This window comes from Ranitomeya imitator, chromosome 2 (genome assembly GCF_032444005.1).
Source record: "Ranitomeya imitator isolate aRanImi1 chromosome 2, aRanImi1.pri, whole genome shotgun sequence".
NCBI lineage: Eukaryota > Metazoa > Chordata > Amphibia > Anura > Dendrobatidae > Ranitomeya > Ranitomeya imitator.
Window position 1 is genome coordinate 401,725,591 of NC_091283.1, and position 19,473 is coordinate 401,745,063.

The 19,473-nt window shown below is 47.4% G+C and overlaps 1 protein-coding gene across 1 annotated transcript in view; it reads right to left on the bottom strand.

Moving 5' to 3' along the window:
• TVP23C (trans-golgi network vesicle protein 23 homolog C) overlaps positions 1-19,473 on the bottom strand; it is a 59,515-nt gene that overhangs the window by 28,411 nt on the left and 11,631 nt on the right. The gene's annotated exons all lie outside the window — the stretch shown is intronic.

The following is a 19,473-nucleotide window of genomic DNA, read 5'->3' on the forward strand; positions in this document are numbered from 1 at the left end:
CGTTGTTCGGGTGACCTCCAAGTATTTTTTAGTGCTCGGAGATTTAGTTTTCATCCGGCAGCTGAATGATTTACAGCTACTAGCCAGCTTGATTATATGTGTGGAGTCCCTAGCAACCAGGTAACCCCGACATGTACTCAGCCTGGCTAGTAGCAGTAAATCATTCAGCTGCCCGATGAAAACTAAAGGTACCGTCACACTAGACGATATCGCTAGCGATCCGTGACGTTGCAGCGTCCTCGCTAGCGATATCGTCCAGTGTGACAGGCAGCAGCGATCAGGCCCCTGCTGTGCTGTCGCTGGTCGGGGAAGAAAGTCCAGAACTTTATTTGGTCGCTGGACTCCCCGCAGACATCGCTGAATCGGCATGTGTGACACCGATTCAGCGATGTCTTCACTGGTAAGCAGGGTAAACATCGGGTAACTAAGCGCAGGGCCGCGCTTAGTAACCCGATGTTTACCCTGGTTACCATCCTAAAAGTAAAAAAAAACAAACACTACATACTTACCTACAGCTGTCTGTCCCCGGCGCTGTGCTCTGCACTCCTCCTGTACTGGCTGTGAGCGTCGGTCAGCCGGAAAGCAGAGCGGTGACGTCACCGCTCTGCTTTCCGGCCGCTGTGCTCACACAGACAGTACAGGAGGAGTGCAGAGCACAGCGCTGGAGGACAGACGGCTGTAGGCAAGTATGTAGTGTTTGTTTTTTTTTACTTTTAGGATGGTAACCAGGGTAAACATCGGGTTACTAAGCGCGGCCCTGCGCTTAGTTACCCGATGTTTACCCTGGTTACCGGCATCGTTGGTCGCTGGAGAGCGGTCTGTGTGACAGCTCTCCAGCGACCAAACAGCGACGCTGCAGCGATCCGGATCGTTGTCGGTATCGCTGCAGCGTCGCTAAGTGTGACGGTACCTTAAATCTCCGAGCAGTCATAAATACTCGGAGGTCACCCGAGCGTGCTCAGGAAAACCCGAGAAATGAGTAGACTCGCTCATCACTAGTTAGTATCAATCCAGAGGAGAGGTGATAAAGTATCGATTAGCAACAGTCCGACAGCAGCACAGAACGTAAGAAATTGAGCCGCAGCACGCTTGCACTTGCCAAACCCGTCATTACCCATGAGGATGCTTGATTTTCCCTGCAGCCCCACAGAGAATGACTTAAGCTGCGGTTGGGCAATCAACATTTCGTCATGGGATTATTGAGCGTTTCGGATCGGTGTCGGGACTTAGGATAAACTGGAGTAAGTCTGTCTTGTTTAAGGTGGATGATGATGGTGGGGAGACACTGGAGGATGGGCGACTGGAGGTGACTAGCCAATTTAAGTACCTTGGAATATGGGTATCTATGCCTGTTACTGACTATATACATAGAAATCTGACTCCAATCTTAGGTGTTCTTAAAGCGAAAGCGGATGCTTGGTGTTGTGAGTTCTGTTTTTGGGCTCCCTCTGCTGGTTACTGATGGTACTGGGTGACTTGTGTTCTCTGCGGTCTCTGGTGTCCACCTGTTCCATCAGGTTATGGGAGTTTCCTATTTAACCTGGCTTTTTTGTCATTTCCTCGCCGGCTATCAATGTAATCAGCGTGTCTTTTTACCTCTGCTCCCTGCGTCTGTTATCTTCAGGACAAGGTAAGTTTTGTTTTTCCTGTTCCACGTTTTGCTTAATTTTTGTCTTAGTCCAGCTTGCAGATATGTGATTCCTTGCTGCTGGTTGCTCTAGTGGGCTGAAATTACTCCTCATGTTCCATGAGTTGGCACATGAGTTCAAGTAATTTCAGGATGGTTTTTTGAAGGGTTTTTCGCTGACCGCGCAGTTCACTTTTGTATCCTCTGCTATCTAGCTTTAGCGGGCCTCATTTTTGCTGATTCTATTTTCATAACTACGTATGTGCTTTCCTCTCATTTCACCGTTATTACATGTGGGGTGTTTCTCTGGAGGCAAGTGAGGTCTGTGTTTCTTCTAATAAGGGAAGTTAATCCTTCGGCTGGCGCGAGACGTCTAGGAATCATCGTAGGCACGTTCCCCGGCTACTGCTAGTTGTGAGTTTAGGTTCAGGATCGCGGTCAGCTCAGGTTCCATCACCCTAGAGCTTGTTTTGTTTTTGTGATCCCCTGCCATTGGGATCATGACAGTATAGCCGGCCTAAAAAAAATTGGTCATCGTTTTGGCTGAAGTAGGAGGAAAAGTAGTCTGAGGAAGTTTTTTTTTTTTTTCCCCTCCTCTGTGTTTGCTGCCTAGCCTTAATTGCAGCTTGACTGCTTCTTTCCTCCTCTTAATCCTTGAATGGCTCTGACCTCAGCTGTTTATCATGGACGTCCAGAGTTTGGCTTCCAGCCTGAATAATCTTGCTGCTAAGGTTCAAAATATACAAGATTTTGTTGTACATACGCCTATGTCTGAACCTAGAATTCCTATCCCAGAGTTTTTTTCTGGAGATAGATCTAGTTTTCTGAATTTTAGGAACAATTGCAAGTTGTTTCTTTCCTTGAAATCTCGCTCCTCTGGAGACCCTGCTCAGAAGGTCAAGATTGTTATATCTTTCCTGCGGGGTGACCCTCAGAATTGGGCATTTGCATTGGCACCAGGGGATCCTGCGTTGCTCAATGTGGATGCGTTTTTTCTGGCATTGGGTTTGCTCTATGAGGAACCTAACCTAGAGATTCAGGCTGAAAAAGCTTTATTGGCTCTCTCTCAGGGGCAAGATGAAGCAGAAATATATTGTCAGAAATTTCGGAAATGGTCGGTGCTTACTCAGTGGAATGAGTGCGCTCTGGCTGCAAAATTCAGAGATGGCCTTTCTGAGGCCATTAAAGATGTTATGGTGGGGTTCCCGGCGCCTGCAGGTCTGAATGAGTCTATGACTATGGCTATTCAGATTGATCGGCGTTTACGGGAGCGCAAACCTGTGCACCATTTGGCGGGGTCTTCTGAACAGGCACCTGAGATAATGCAATGTGATAGAATTCAGTCCAGAAGTGAATGGCAAAATTATAGGCGGAAAAATGGATTGTGTTTTTATTGTGGTTATTCAGCTCATGTTATATCAGCATGCTCTAAACGCACAAAAAAGGTTGATAAGTCTGTTGCCATTGGTACTTTACAGTCTAAGTTCATTCTGTCTGTGACGCTGATTTGTTCATTATCATCCATTTCCGTCGATGCCTATGTGGATTCAGGCGCTGCCCTGAGTCTTATGGATTGGTCATTTGCCAATCGCTGTGGGTTTAGTCTGGAACCTCTGGAAGTTCCTATTCCTTTGAAAGGAATTGACTCTACACCTTTGGCTAAGAATAAACCTCAGTACTGGACACAAGTGACCATGCGTATGACTCCCGTTCATCAGGAGGTGATTCGCTTCCTGGTACTGTATAATTTACATGATGTCTTAGTGCTTGGTCTGCCATGGTTACAAACTCATAACCCAGTCCTGGACTGGAAAACAATGTCTGTGTTAAGCTGGGGATGTCAGGGGGTTCATGATGATGCATCTCCGATTTCTATCGCTTCATCTACTCCTTCTGAGGTTCCGGTATTTTTGTCTGATTATCGGGAGGTTTTTGAGGAGCCTAAGCTCAGTTCGCTTCCTCCTCACAGGGATTGCGATTGTGCTATAGATTTGATTCCTGGCAGTAAATTTCCTAAAGGTCGTTTGTTTAATCTGTCAGTGCCAGAGCATACTGCTATGCGGAATTATGTTAAGGAGTCCTTGGAAAAGGGACATATCCGTCCATCTTCGTCCCCTTTGGGAGCAGGTTTTTTTTTGTGGCCAAAAAAGATGGTTCCTTGAGGCCTTGCATAGATTATCGTCTTTTGAATAAGATTACAGTCAAATATCAGTATCCTTTGCCATTGTTGACTGATTTGTTCGCTCGCATTAAGGGGGCTAAATGGTTCACTAAGATTGATCTTCGGGGTGCGTATAATCTTGTGCGGATAAAGCAGGGTGATGAGTGGAAAACCGCATTTAATACGCCTGAGGGCCATTTCGAGTATTTGGTGATGCCTTTTGGACTTTCTAATGCTCCTTCTGTCTTCCAGTCTTTTATGCACGATATATTCCGTGAATATCTGGATAAATTTATTATCGTGTATTTGGATGATGTTTTGGTTTTTTCTGATGACTGGGAGTCTCATGTTCAGCAGGTCAGGAAGGTGTTTCAGGTCCTGCGGGCCAATTCTTTGTTTGTAAAGGGTTCTAAATGTCTCTTTGGAGTCCAGAAGATTTCTTTTTTGGGGTATATTTTTTCCCCTTCTACTATTGAGATGGATCCCGTCAAGGTTCAGGCTATTTGTGACTGGACACAGCCTACATCTCTTAAGAGTCTACAGAAGTTCGTGGGCTTTGCTAATTTTTATCGTCGCTTCATAACTAATTTTTCTAGTGTTGTTAAGCCTTTGACGGATTTGACTAAAAAGGGTGCTGATGTTGCTGATTGGTCTCCTGCGGCTGTGGAGGCTTTTCAGGAACTTAAGCGCCGGTTTTCTTCTGCTCCTGTGTTGCGTCAGCCAGATACGTCGCTTCCTTTTCAGGTTGAGGTTGATGCTTCCGAGATTGGAGCGGGGGCGGTTTTGTCACAGAGAAGCTCCGATGGCTCAGTGATGAAGCCATGTGCGTTCTTTTCTAGAAAATTTTCGCCCACTGAGCGGAATTATGATGTTGGTAATCGGGAGCTTTTGGCCATGAAGTGGGCATTTGAGGAGTGGCGTCATTGGCTTGAGGGTGCTAGACATCGTGTGGTGGTCTTGACTGATCACAAAAATCTGTTGTACCTTGAGTCTGCCAAGCGTCTGAATCCTAGACAGGCTCGTTGGTCACGGTTTTTCTCCCGTTTCAATTTTGTGGTTTCATACCTGCCAGGTTCAAAGAATGTGAAGGCGGATGCTCTTTCTAGGAGTTTTGTGCCTGACTCCCCTGGAAATTCTGAGCCCACTGGTATCCTTAGGGATGGGGTGATTTTGTCGGCTGTCTCCCCAGACTTGCGACGTGCTTTGCAGGAGTTTCAGGTGGATAAACCTGATCGTTGTCCGCCGGAAAGACTGTTTGTTCCGGATAATTGGACCAGTAGAGTCATCTCCGAGGTCCATTCTTCTGTGTTGGCAGGTCATCCTGGAATATTTGGTACTAGAGACTTGGTGGCCAGGTCTTTTTGGTGGCCTTCCTTGTCGAGGGATGTGCGTTCTTTCGTGCAGTCTTGTGGAGTTTGCGCTCGGGCTAAGCCTTGCTGTTCTCGGGCCAGTGGATTGTTGTCACCTTTGCCTATCCCGAAGAGGCCTTGGATGCACATTTCCATGGACTTTATTTCGGATCTCCCTGTCTCTCAAAAAATGTCCGTCATATGGGTTGTGTGTGACCGCTTTTCTAAGATGGTTCATCTGGTACCCTTGCCTAAGTTACCTTCCTCCTCTGAGTTGGTCCCTCTGTTCTTTCAAAACGTGGTCCGTTTGCATGGCATTCCGGAGAACATCGTTTCTGACAGGGGATCCCAGTTTGTGTCTAGATTTTGGCCGACGTTCTGTGCTAAGATGGGCATTGATTTGTCCTTTTCGTCTGCATTCCATCCCCAGACGAATGGCCAGACGGAACGAACTAATCAGACTTTAGAAACTTATTTAAGGTGTTTTGTTTCTGCTGATCAGGATGACTGGGTTTCCTTTTTGCCGCTTGCCGAGTTTGCCCTTAATAATCGGGCTAGTTCTGCTACCTTGGTTTCTCCTTTCTTTTGTAATTCGGGGTTTCATCCTCGTTTTTCCTCTGGTCAGGTGGAGCCTTCTGATTGTCCTGGAGTGGACATGGTGGTGGATAGGTTGCATCGGATTTGGAGTCATGTGGTGGACAATTTGAAGTTGTCCTAGGAGAGGGCTCAGCAGTTTGCTAATCGTCGTCGCAGCGTGGGTCCTCGACTTCTTGTTGGGGACTTGGTGTGGTTGTCTTCTCGTTTTGTTCCTATGAAGGTCTCTTCTCCTAAGTTCAAGCCTCGGTTCATCGGTCCCTATAGGATCTTGGAAATTCTTAACCCTGTGTCGTTTCGTTTGGATCTCCCGGCATCGTTTGCTATTCATAATGTGTTCCATCGGTCGTTGTTGCGGAAGTATGAGGTACCTGTCGTTCCTTCGCTTGAGCCTCCTGCTCCAGTGCTGGTGGAGGGTGAATTGGAGTATGTTGTGGAGAAGATCTTGGATTCTCGTGTTTCCAGACGGAAACTCCAGTATTTGGTCAAGTGGAAGGGTTATGGTCAGGAGGATAATTCTTGGGTGATTGCCTCTGATGTTCATGCTGCCGATTTGGTCCGTGCTTTTCATAGGGCTCATCCTGGTCGCCCTGGTGGTTCTCGTGAGGGTTCGGTGACCCCTCCTCAAGGGGGGGGTACTGTTGTGAGTTCTGTTTTTGGGCTCCCTCTGGTGGTTACTGATGGTACTGGGTGACTTGTGTTCTCTGCGGTCTCTGGTGTCCACCTGTTCCATCAGGTTATGGGAGTTTCCTATTTAACCTGGCTTTTTTGTCATTTCCTCGCCGGCTATCAATGTAATCAGCGTGTCTTTTTACCTCTGCTCCCTGCGTCTGTTATCTTCAGGACAAGCTAAGTTTTATTTTTCCTGTTCCACGTTTTGCTTAATTTTTGTCTTAGTCCAGCTTGCAGATATGTGATTCCTTGCTGCTGGTTGCTCTAGTGGGCTGAAATTACTCCTCATGTTCCATGAGTTGGCACATGAGTTCAAGTAATTTCAGGATGGTTTTTTGAAGGGTTTTTCGCTGACCGCGCAGTTCACTTTTGTATCCTCTGCTATCTAGCTTTAGCGGGCCTCATTTTTGCTGATTCTATTTTCATAACTACGTATGTGCTTTCCTCTCATTTCACCGTTATTACATGTGGGGGGCTGCTATTTCTGTGGGGTGTTTCTCTGGAGGCAAGTGAGGTCTGTGTTTCTTCTAATATTGGAAGTTAATCCTTCGGCTGGCGCGAGACGTCTAGGAATCATCGTAGGCACGTTCCCCGGCTACTGCTAGTTGTGTGTTTAGGTTCAGGATCGCGGTCAGCTCAGGTTCCATCACCCTAGAGCTTGTTTTGTTTTTGTGCTTGTCCTTTTGTGATCCCCTGCCATTGGGATCATGATAGCTTGGCTTAAACTGCATTTATCTGTGGTAGGTAGGGTGAATCTTATTAAAATGATTTTGATGCCAAAAATACTGTATATTCTTCATAATGCGCCAGTTTGGATACCACGCGGGAGATTTAGACAGATTAACTCTCTGTTCAGGAATTTGATATGGGGGAAGCAGCATCCGCGTATAAAACTGGAGACACTTCAGTGACCCAAGGAAGATGGGGGATTGGCATTGCCTAACCCTGAAATATATTTTCTTGCAGCCCAGTCAGCATTTAAAAGGCTGGGCGCATGAAGGGTCATCTGGGGCGGTACAGCGGCTGATGGAAGTGGTGACAAAAAGAAGGCCAGTGGTAAAATGTTTGGAGGATGGATCCCTGGGGGCTCTGGGGAAATTATACCCGACTGTGTTGTTGATACGCAGGCTGTGGGGTAGGCTGAGACATATACGGGGGGTCACGGATTTGACTAGATTCTCACCGCTATGGCATAACAGCAACTTACAGGAGTTTGAGACAGAATGGCAAATCAAAGGGATTCAATACGTGTATCAAATAATTGAGCGAGGTGAATTGAAATCATGTTCCCAATTACAGGCGGAATTTGGTCTTGGGACTGTGGGGGAATTTCAGTATTTGCGGATGAGGCATGCTTTTAGAGCTCAGAGTAGAAACGGAGGTATTGGAATTCAGAGGGATATAGTACTGGAGTATGTGTGTAATGAAGGGACTACTGGGGGAGTCATATCTACTTTGTATAAAGATCTGTTGCACACTTTCCTATTGGGGTTTTCAATAATGGCGAGAGCTAAGTGGGAGAGGGATCTGGGTCCAATGGAGAATGAGACTTGGGAGTCGGTGCTAGAATGGGTCCCACGATTGTCACTGAGCGAACCGTATAGACTGTTACAGCTCTATGTGATACACAGGGTTTATAAGTCACCGATGGTGCTATATAAGGCTGGTTTGCGTGATGATTCTGAATGCCCGAGGTGTAAAACTGCAGATGCTGATATACTCCATATGATGTGGACGTGTCCGAGACTGGCTGCTTTTTGGGTGGTAGTTTTGAGTCGTATGGAAGGTGCGTATGGATGTAAGTTGCCAAGGGATCCGCTTGTGTGCTTGTTGGGATGTGTGGATGAGATTGGAGTGGATAACAACCTGAAGATAGCTATTGCCAGATTGTTATACATGGCTAGGAAGGTAATAGCTCGAAATTGGATTAGGGAAGAACCGCCGTCAAGAGGAGAGTTCCTCCAGTATGTGAAGCAGGGCCTGACACTAGAAAAGGGGTTTTATAAAAAAAAGAGGGAAAATCGAAATGTTCAATAAAATGTGGTCTCCGTGGATTGCTATGGGATAGGGGTATTATAGAGGGAGAGTTAATTAAGGTTCCTAATTAATGGTAATGTTAAATGTGGCTTATATTATTGGCCGAGGGATTAGATAGTATATTGGTCTAATGATGGAAGTGCTAAGCAAGGTGAGCTGCTTTGTTGGGTGGGGTTGGGGGGTGGTGGGATTGAAGGGGAATGTTTGAAGGGGGGGGGGGGGAAAGCTTTGTATTGAAAATGAGAATGTAACATGTCATTTTTTATCTTGTTATTCTTAATAAAAATTTATTTGAATAAAAAAAAAAAAACATATTTCGTCATTTTGAAACGAGGATAAACAGTTTCTTATTCTGCCAATTGGTGCAGTTACCAACATTCGGACCCCATATTTTTTTCTTCTTTTTTTTAACTGGATAACACCTTTAACACCTGCACACCATGGCCATTTTCCATTTGTTCCTCCCCTTCTTCAAAGAGCCAGAACGTTTTTTGTTTTTCCGTCAATATGGCCATATGAGGCTTTGTTTTTTTTTGAGGGATGAGTTCTTTTGAATGACATCATTGATTTTACCATATAAAAATGTACTGGAAAATGGTAAGAAAATTACAAGTGTGGCGAAATAGCAAAAAAAGAAAAGGGCAATTCCATAATTTTTTTTTTTTTTTTTTTTTTTTGGGGGGGGGGGGGGGGGACTTTTTATTTTCCATGTTCACTATATTGTAAAACTGATCTGCCATTATGATTCCCCAGGTCATTACAAGTGCGCAAATACCAAACATGTGTAGTTTCTTTTTTATTTAAATAGTGAAAAAAAGATCTGAAGTTTGTATGAAAAAAAGTTTTCGCGTTTGTCGCCATTTTCCCGAGACCTGTACCATCTCTATTATTCAGGATGTGGGGTTGGGTGAGGGCTTATTTTTTTGAGCCCTGAGCTGATGTTATTACTAGAGTTGAGCGACCTTGACCTTTTTAGAGTCGAGCCGGGTTTCGCGAAACCCGACTATCTCAAAAGTCGGGTCGAGTGAAATCGGCCGATTATGACGTAAAGTCGGGATCGACCGAAACACGAAACCCAATGCAAGTCAATGGGGCAGCATAGTCGGCAGTGAGTGGGGGCCAGGAAAACACCTAGAGTGCCCATTTTAATGTCAAAACCATCCATTCTTCTTAATGAAGCTTGTCAAGCGTAATTTACCTTATAATAATTGGAAGGCATTTGAAATTGGGGGTCATTTGGCTAAAGTTGTGGTGGGTAGGGCTGGTTCAAGTAATTAGTGGGCCCAGGAAATCTGGACCACGTCACGGCAGTGGAGCAGGGAGAGGTAAGTATTTCAACTTTGCAAGTGCTGTGAACCTGAGCAAGCAGGGGGGGCCCACTCGTTGGCATTGGCACTGGCACAGGGCCCCTCAAAGTACAGCGGTGTGTTTGCACGGCGGGGGCGCCTCCCACCGGCAGCAACACTTTTGCATACCATGAGAGGCCCTGTGCCAGTGACGTCGCCAACTAGTATTCCTTCCCCCACCTGATGAAGGAACCTGCACTTTCATCTGCACCTTCCTGTTTGTCCCCGTGTAAGGTGGTATGGTATGCGGGAAGGGGGACCTGACTTTCAGCAGGGTCACAATCTTGCAGTGTAGCGTGCACGGGAAATGTTGCGTTATGGGTCACTGTACCAGCAGACTCATCTATCACTGGCTGGGCAATGGGCAGGATGAGGAGGAAACACAGATATAGGCCCAAAGAATAAAGTGGGCTAAATGCAGTTCAAAATTGGTAACACAGGACTAATCAGGGGGCATTGCAGTGGAGGACAACTGGAATGAGAGGCTGACACAGAGAGTAGGCCCAAATCAGTAAGTAGTCGAAATGCAGTTCAAAATTGGCAACAGTAGTAAACAGGCGGCACAGCTTTGTTCAGTGGAGGAGAACAGCAAGGAGTGGCAGACAACGATAGTAGGCCCCAACCCAACTAGTAGGCCAAATGCAGTCTAACATTAACAACTACTTAACGAGCGCCTGAAAACGGAATTTCAGGACAGGAAACCAGGAGAACAGCAAGGAGCGGCAGACACCGATAGTAGGCCCCAAACCAACTAGTACGCCAAATGCAGTTGTTCCGTTTAACCACAATTTAATGAGAGCCTGAAGATAGAAGTTCAGGAAAGGCAACCTGGAGAACACCTTGGAGTGGAACACATCATCTCTCTACACCCCATACCCAATTTGTAGGCCTAATGCAGCGTAGTTTCCAACAACTACTAAACGAGAGTCGGAAGATCGAAGCTCAGGAAAGGCAACCTGGAGAACACCTTGGAGTGGAACACACCATCTCTCTACACCCCATACCCAATTTGTAGGCCCAATGCAGCGTAGTTTCCAACAACTACTAAACGAGAGCCGGAAGATCGAAGCAATGGAGAGGAAACCTGGGGAACACCTTGGAGTGTAACACACCATCTCTCTACACCCCATACCCAATTTGTAGGCCTAATGCAGCGTAGTTTCCAACAACTACTAAACGAGAGCCGGAAGATCGAAGCAATGGAGAGGAAACCTGGGGAACACCTTGGAGTGTAACACACCATCTCTCTACACCCCATACCCAATTTGTAGGCCTAATGCAGCGTAGTTTCCAACAACTACTAAACGAGAGCCGGAAGATCGAAGCAATGGAGAGGAAACCTGGGGAACACCTTGGAGTGTAACACACCATCTCTCTACACCCCATACCCAATTTGTAGGCCTAATGCAGCGTAGTTTCCAACAACTACTAAACGAGAGCATGAAGATCGAAGCAATGGAGAGGAAACCTGGGGAACACCTTGGAGTGGAACACACCATCTCTCTACACCCCATACCCAATTTGTAGGCCTAATGCAGCGTAGTTTCCAACAACTACTAAACGAGAGCATGAAGATCGAAGCAATGGAGAGGAAACCTGGGGAACACTTTGGAGTGTAACACACCATCTCTCTACACCCCATACCCAATTTGTAGGCCTAATGCAGCGTAGTTTCCAACAACTACTAAACGAGAGCATGATGATCGAAGCATTGGCGAGGAAACCTGGGGAACACCTTGGAGTGGAACACACCATCTCTCTACAGTGGAACACACCATCTCTCTACACCCCATACCCAATTTGTAGGCCTAATGCAGCGTAGTTTCCAACAACTACTAAACGAGAGCCGGAAGATCGAAGCTCAGGAAAGGCAACCTGGGGAACACCTTGGAGTGGAACACACCATCTCTCTACACCCCATACCCAATTTGTAGGCCTAATGCAGCGTAGTTTCCAACAACTACTAAACGAGAGCCCGAAGATCGAAGCATTGGCGAGGAAACCTGGGGAACACCTTGGAGTGGAACACACCATCTCTCTACAGTGGAACACATCATCTCTCTACACCCCATACCCAATTTGTAGGCCTAATGCAGCGTAGTTTCCAACAACTACTAAACGAGAGCCGGAAGATCGAAGCAATGGAGAGGAAACCTGGGGAACACCTTGGAGTGTAACACACCATCTCTCTACACCCCATACCCAATTTGTAGGCCTAATGCAGCGTAGTTTCCAACAACTACTAAACGAGAGCCGGAAGATCGAAGCAATGGAGAGGAAACCTGGGGAACACCTTGGAGTGTAACACACCATCTCTCTACACCCCATACCCAATTTGTAGGCCTAATGCAGCGTAGTTTCCAACAACTACTAAACGAGAGCCGGAAGATCGAAGCAATGGAGAGGAAACCTGGGGAACACCTTGGAGTGTAACACACCATCTCTCTACACCCCATACCCAATTTGTAGGCCTAATGCAGCGTAGTTTCCAACAACTACTAAACGAGAGCATGAAGATCGAAGCAATGAAGAGGAAACCTGGGGAACACCTTGGAGTGGAACACACCATCTCTCTACACCCCATACCCAATTTGTAGGCCTAATGCAGCGTAGTTTCCAACAACTACTAAACGAGAGCATGATGATCGAAGCATTGGCGAGGAAACCTGGGGAACACCTTGGAGTGGAACACACCATCTCTCTACAGTGGAACACACCATCTCTCTACACCCCATACCCAATTTGTAGGCCTAATGCAGCGTAGTTTCCAACAACTACTAAACGAGAGCCGGAAGATCGAAGCTCAGGAAAGGCAACCTGGGGAACACCTTGGAGTGGAACACACCATCTCTCAACACCCCATACCCAATTTGTAGGCCCAATGCAGCGTAGTTTCCAACAACTACTAAACGAGAGCCGGAAGATCGAAGCATTGGCGAGGAAACCTGGGGAACACCTTGGAGTGGAACACACCATCTCTCTACACCCCATACCCAATTTGTAGGCCTAATGCAGCGTAGTTTCCAACAACTACTAAACGAGAGCATGATGATCGAAGCATTGGCGAGGAAACCTGGGGAACACCTTGGAGTGGAACACACCATCTCTCTACAGTGGAACACACCATCTCTCTACACCCCATACCCAATTTGTAGGCCCAATGCAGCGTAGTTTCCAACAACTACTAAACGAGAGCCGGAAGATCGAAGCAATGGAGAGGAAACCTGGGGAACACCTTGGAGTGTAACACACCATCTCTCTACACCCCATACCCAATTTGTAGGCCTAATGCAGCGTAGTTTCCAACAACTACTAAACGAGAGCATGAAGATCGAAGCAATGGAGAGGAAACCTGGGGAACACCTTGGAGTGGAACACACCATCTCTCTACACCCCATACCCAATTTGTAGGCCTAATGCAGCGTTGTTTCCAACAACTACTAAACGAGAGCATGAAGATCGAAGCAATGGAGAGGAAACCTGGGGAACACTTTGGAGTGTAACACACCATCTCTCTACACCCCATACCCAATTTGTAGGCCTAATGCAGCGTAGTTTCCAACAACTACTAAACGAGAGCATGAAGATCGAAGCAATGGAGAGGAAACCTGGGGAACACCTTGGAGTGGAACACACCATCTCTCTACACCCCATACCCAATTTGTAGGCCTAATGCAGCGTAGTTTCCAACAACTACTAAACGAGAGCCGGAAGATCGAAGCTCAGGAAAGGCAACCTGGGGAACACCTTGGAGTGGAACACACCATCTCTCTACACCCCATACCCAATTTGTAGGCCTAATGCAGCGTAGTTTCCAACAACTACTAAAAGAGAGCCGGAAGATCGAAGCATTGGCGAGGAAACCTGGGGAACACCTTGGAGTGGAACACACCATCTCTCTACACCCCATACCCAATTTGTAGGCCTAATGCAGCGTAGTTTCCAACAACTACTAAACGAGAGCCGGAAGATCGAAGCTCAGGAAAGGCAACCTGGGGAACACCTTGGAGTGGAACACACCATCTCTCTACACCCCATACCCAATTTGTAGGCCTAATGCAGCGTAGTTTCCAACAACTACTAAACGAGAGCCGGAAGATCGAAGCATTGGCGAGGAAACCTGGGGAACACCTTGGAGTGGAACACACCATCTCTCTACACCCCATACCCAATTTGTAGGCCCAATGCAGCGTAGTTTCCAACAACTACTAAACGAGAGCCGGAAGATCGAAGCAATGGAGAGGAAACCTGGGGAACACCTTGGAGTGTAACACACCATCTCTCTACACCCCATACCCAATTTGTAGGCCTAATGCAGCGTAGTTTCCAACAACTACTAAACGAGAGCTGGAAGATCGAAGCAATGGAGAGGAAACCTGGGGAACACCTTGGAGTGTAACACACCATCTCTCTACACCCCATACCCAATTTGTAGGCCTAATGCAGCGTAGTTTCCAACAACTACTAAACGAGAGCATGAAGATCGAAGCAATGGAGAGGAAACCTGGGGAACACCTTGGAGTGGAACACACCATCTCTCTACACCCCATACCCAATTTGTAGGCCTAATGCAGCGTAGTTTCCAACAACTACTAAACGAGAGCATGATGATCGAAGCATTGGCGAGGAAACCTGGGGAACACCTTGGAGTGGAACACACCATCTCTCTACAGTGGAACACACCATCTCTCTACACCCCATACCCAATTTGTAGGCCTAATGCAGCGTAGTTTCCAACAACTACTAAACGAGAGCCGGAAGATCGAAGCTCAGGAAAGGCAACCTGGGGAACACCTTGGAGTGGAACACACCATCTCTCAACACCCCATACCCAATTTGTAGGCCCAATGCAGCGTAGTTTCCAACAACTACTAAACGAGAGCCGGAAGATCGAAGCTCAGGAAAGGCAACCTGGGGAACACCTTGGAGTGTAACAAACCCTCTCTCTACACCACGGAAGGGCTGATTCTTAGGAAGGAAGGCTGTCGGAAAGAAGCAGGGCGCGTCCGAGGGTGATTATATTCTTATTAGGTATATACTCACCCTCGGACGCGCCCTGCTTCTTTATTTGTAATGAATGTTTATTTGCAATGTGGTTTTGACTTACTCTTTTTTTGGTAAATAATGATTTTATTATTTTCATTGTTTTGCATCTTCTTGGCAATAATATAAAGAAGACGCGACAGGACAACACTCGGTGGATGCCATATCTGTGTTTAAAATTGAAAAAACCTTTCAGTTAACTACTTGCAGGAGAAAGTTATTGTAGCTGGTGGCCATTTTTAGTACTGTACCAGATTTTTGTTGTATGTGTTTGTTTTTAATGTTAAAATGTCTGCATTTGATATCTCTCCAGTATTTTCTTTTTTATAAGCAAAATACTTATTTTTATATTTTCTGATGTTGGTTCCAGGGGTACACGGGCAGCAGTGGTGTGGTCAGTGGAGGCCTAGTGGAAGGAGTGACCGCAGACAGGCATCGAAGGCCTAAAATAATAACACATGGCTGTAGGCAATTTTAAATTGGTTCCAGGGGTACACGGTGCAGCAGTGGTGTGGTCAGTGGAGGCCTAGTGGAAGGAGTGACCACAGACAGGCATCGAAGGCCTAACATAACAAAAATGTCAATACAATGGTATTGTCAGTGGCAGGCATTGAAGGATGTCAGCGCATAGACTAAACATTGGTGGAGCTGTGAGATAATTTTGCAAGTGGTAGAGCACTGTTTGAGCTGGGGGGGGGGGAACTGTCTTGTGGCCGGCGGTACAGGCCCAGGGCCCCTCATATTACAACGGTGTGTCTGACGTTGGGTGCGCACCACCACCGCCAGAGACACTTTATTGTACTAGGAGGGACCCAGTGGCAGTGCCGTCGACCAAAAGCGGGCTCACCCACCTCTTCAGACAAACTGCACTCTCACGGGTGCTGTCGCCAAGTGTCGATACCACGGCCCCGTGTGGGGAGTTTGGCCATTTAGTGAGGTGTAAACATGTCGTATGCTGGACAATCAGGTGCTGAAAATTACGAGATTGGAAAAGGCATTCAGAATAGTCCACAGGCAAGACCTTTTCATAGGAAAGCTAGGTGTCAGCCGGGCAAGGTGGGGCAAAAGATTTCGAAATCCAGTTGTGGTTCATTTTAATGAAGGTTAGATCATCTACATTTTGGGTAGCCAGACGAGTCCTTTTTTCTGTTAGTATTGAACCTGCAGCACTGAATACTCTTTCTGATAGGACACTAGCTGCCGGGCAAGCAAGCTCCTGCAATGCATATTCTGCCAATTCTGGCCAGGTGTCTAATTTTGATGCCCAGTAATCAAATGGGAATGACGGTTGAGGGAGAACATCGATAAGGGATGAAAAATAGTTTGTAACCATACTGGACAAATGTTGTCTCCTGTCACTTTGAATTGATGCTGCAGTACCTGTCCTGTCTGCGGTCATAGCAAAATCACTCCACAACCTGGTCAGAAAACCCCTCTGGCCAACGCCACTTCTGATTTCTGCCCCTCTAACTCCTCTGGTCTGCTGGCCCCTGCAGCTCGTGTGAGAACGATCACGGGCGCTGTGTGCAGGGAATGCCAGAAGCAAACGGTCAACAAGAGTTGATTGTTTGGTTGCTAATATTAGTTCCAAGTTCTCATGTGGCATTATATTTTGCAATTTGCCTTTATAGCGAGGATCAAGGAGGCAGGCCAACCAGTAATCGTCATCATTCATCATTTTAGTTATGCGTGTGTCCCTTTTGAGGATACGCAAGGCATAATCCGCCATGTGGGCCAAAGTTTCAGTTCTCAAATCTGCGGTTGTGCTTGGTTGAGGGGCAGTTTCAGGCAAATCCACGTCACTTGTGTCCCTCAAAAAAACAGAACCCGGCCTTGCCGCGCCACCAATTTCCAGTGGCCCCGGAAAAGCTTCCTCATTAAAAATATAATCATCCCCATCATCCTCCTCGTCCTCCTCCTCCTCTTCGCCCGCTACCTCGTCCTGTACACTGCCCTGGCCAGACAATGGCTGACTGTCATCAAGGCTTTCCTCTTCCTCAGCTGCAGACGCCTGATCCTTTATGTGCGTCAAACTTTGCATCAGCAGACGCATTAGGGGGATGCTCATGCTTATTATGGCGTTGTCTGCACTAACCAGCCGTGTGCATTCCTCAAAACACTGAAGGACTTGACACATGTCTTGAATCTTCGACCACTGCACACCTGACAACTCCATGTCTGCCATCCTACTGCCTGCCCGTGTATGTGTATCCTCCCACAAAAACATAACAGCCCGCCTCTGTTCGCACAGTCTCTGAAGCATGTGCAGTGTTGAGTTCCACCTTGTTGCAACGTCTATGATTAGGCGATGCTGGGGAAGGTTCAAAGAACGCTGATAGGTCTGCATACGGCTGGAGTGTACGGGCGAACGGCGGATATGTAAGCAAAGTCCACGCACTTTGAGGAGCAGGTCGGATAACCCCGGATAACTTTTCAGGAAGCACTGCACCACCAGGTTTAAGGTGTGAGCCAGGCAAGGAATGTGTTTCAGTTGGGAAAGGGAGATGGCAGCCATGAAATTCCTTCCGTTATCACTCACTACCTTGCCTGCCTCAAGATCTACAGTGCCCAGCCACGACTGCGTTTCTTTCTGCAAGAACTCGGACAGAACTTCCGCGGTGTGTCTGTTGTCGCCCAAACACTTCATAGCCAATACAGCCTGCTGACGTTTGCCAGTAGCTGCCCCATAATGGGAGACCTGGTGTGCAACAGTGGCAGCTGCGGATGGAGTGGTTGTGCGACTGCGGTCTGTGGACGAGCTCTCGCTTCTGCAGGAGGACGAAGAGGAGGAGGAGGGGGTGCGAACGGCTACAGCCAATTGTTTCCTAGACCGTGGGCTAGGCAGAACTGTCCCAAACTTGCTGTCCCCTGTGGACCCTGCATCCACCACATTTACCCAGTGTGCCGTGATGGACACGTAACGTCCCTGGCCATGCCTACTGGTCCATGCATCTGTTGTCAGGTGCACCTTTGTGCTCACAGATTGCCTGAGTGCATGGACGATGCGCTCTTTAACATGCTGGTGGAGGGCTGGGATGGCTTTTCTGGAAAAAAAAGTGTCGACTGGGTAGCTCGTAGCGTGGTACAGCGTAGTCCATCAGGGCTTTGAAAGCTTCGCTTTCAACTAACCGGTAGGGCATCATCTCTAACGAGATTAGTCTAGCTATGTGTGCGTTCAAACCCTGTGTACGCGGATGCGAGGCTAAGTACTTCCTTTTTCTAACCATAGTCTCATGTAGGGTGAGCTGGACTGGAGAGCTGGAGATCGTGGAACTAGCGGGGGTGCCGGTGGACATGGCAGACTGAGAGACGGTGGGAGATGGTATTGTTGCCACCGGTGCCCTAGATGCAGTGTTTCATACTACGAAACTGGTGATTCCCTGACCCTGACTGCTTTGGCCTGGCAAAGAAACCTGCACAGATACTGCAGTTGGTGCGGAAAATGGTGGCCCTACACTGCCGGAAGGGATGTTGCGTTGCTGACTAGCTTCATTGGCCGAGGGTGCTACAACCTTAAGGGACGTTTGGTAGTTAGTCCAGGCTTGCAAATGCATGGTGGTTAAATGTCTATGCATGCAACTTGTATTGAGACTTTTCAGATTCTGTCCTCTGCTTAAGGTAGTTGAACATTTTTGACAGATGACTTTGCGCTGATCAATTGGATGTTGTTTAAAAAAATGCCAGACTGCACTCTTTCTAGCATCGGTTCCCTTTTCAGGCATTGCAGACTGAGCTTTAACCGGATGGCCACGCTGTCCTCCAACAGGTTTTGGCTTTGCCACGCGTTTTGGGCAAGATACGGGCCCGGCAGATGGAACCTGTTGCGATGTTGATGCCTGCTGCGGCCCCTCCTCCTCCGCTTCAGAACTGCTGCCGCCTGCACCCTGTTCCCCCAATGGCTGCCAATCGGGGTCAAGAACTGGGTCATCTATTACCTCTTCTTGTAGCTCGTGTGCAACTTCGTCTGTGTCACCGTGTCGGTCGGTGGTATAGCGTTCGTGATGGGGCAACATAGTCTCATCAGGGTCTGATTCTTGATCAGCACCCTGCGAGGGCAATGTTGTGGTCTGAGTCAAAGGACCAGCATAGTAGTCTGGCTGTGGCTGTGCATCAGTGCACTCCATGTCAGATTCAACTTGTAATGGGCATGGACTGTTAACTGCTTCACTTTCTAAGCCAGGGACGGTATGTGTAAAGAGCTCCATGGAGTAACCCGTTGTGTCGCCTGCTGCATTCTTCTCTGTTGTTGTTTTTGCTGAAGAGGACAAGGAAGCGACTTGTCCCTGACCGTGAACATCCACTAACGACGCGCTGCTTTGACATTTACCAGTTTCACGAGAGGAGGCAAAAGAGCTAGAGGCTGAGTCAGCAAGATAAGCCAAAACTTGCTCTTGCTGCTCCGGCTTTAAAAGCGGTTTTCCTACTCCCAGAAAAGGGAGCGTTCGAGGCCTTGTGTAGCCAGACGACGAACCTGGCTCCACAGCTCCAGACTTAGGTGCAATATTTTTTTTCCCACGACCAGCTGATGCTCCACCACTACCACTACCCTCATTACCAGCTGACAATGAACGCCCCCGGCCACGACCTCTTCCACCATACTTCCTCATTGTTTTAAAAACGTAAACAAACTAACGGTATTTGTTG